Below are 915 nucleotides of genomic sequence, written 5' to 3'. Positions count from 1 at the left end.
CTAAGTTCAACCCAGAACAAAAAAAAAAAAAAAAAAAAAAAAATCAAGTGTTGAAAGAAAAAAAAACTTAAAATTCTGCACCCTGTGAAATGATACTTCAAAGGGGAAGGAGAAATAGTTTCAAACAAAAATTGAGAATGTGTTGCCAGTAGACAAAAAGAGGTTCTAGAAGATAACTCTGAAAAGTACTCATTTCATAAGGCGTTCTTAATACTAGCAATAAAACTACCTACCTAACCAATTTACAAGCATCAACACACACATACATACACGCAAAAATGAAAGCCACCCACCTGAACTCTCTGAAATGGTAACAGCAGAAGCAACAAAGCAGATGAATGAGGGTCTAGAAAAAAATTAGAAATAATTTCTCAGAAAATTAAGATGATGACCATAATAAAGGATATGGTTAGTAAATCTAGAGTAGATACAGATTTTTTAAAAATAGGGGAGTTTAGGAAAATGAAGGAAACCATGAACGTCCACCATGGGAAAGAAACAGAATCCATGAACCAGGTACAAAAAGATATCCAGGAGATTAAAAATTCTATTGAATGTATGTGCAGTAAAATCAACCAATGTGAAGGTAGAATATAAGATGTCGACCATCAAATGAAAGACTTCTTAAAAATTGCAAGAAGATGGGCATAGTGGTGCAAGCCTGTAATCCCAGCACATGGGAAGCTGAAGCAGGAAGAGAGCTGTGAGTTTCAGTCCTGCCTGGGCTACATCCTCAGTTTAAGTCCAGCCTGAACTACATAACAAGAACCTATCTCAATAAAAAGCAGGGGACCATTAAAAATCAATTATAACTGTTAGATGATGCAAGAAAAAAAACAAAAGTTTGGTCAATGAAAAAGCAGAACATAGTGCAAATGACATTAAAAAACTGTTCAAAAAAGTAATGGCAGAAAA

The sequence above is a fragment of the Fukomys damarensis genome, unplaced genomic scaffold, assembly GCF_012274545.1.
Source record: "Fukomys damarensis isolate Sample0158 unplaced genomic scaffold, DMR_v1.0_HiC HiC_scaffold_4, whole genome shotgun sequence".
Classification (NCBI taxonomy): Eukaryota; Metazoa; Chordata; class Mammalia; order Rodentia; family Bathyergidae; genus Fukomys; species Fukomys damarensis.
The sequence above is the reverse complement of the archived record's forward strand: the minus strand, read 5'-3'. Positions refer to the sequence as shown.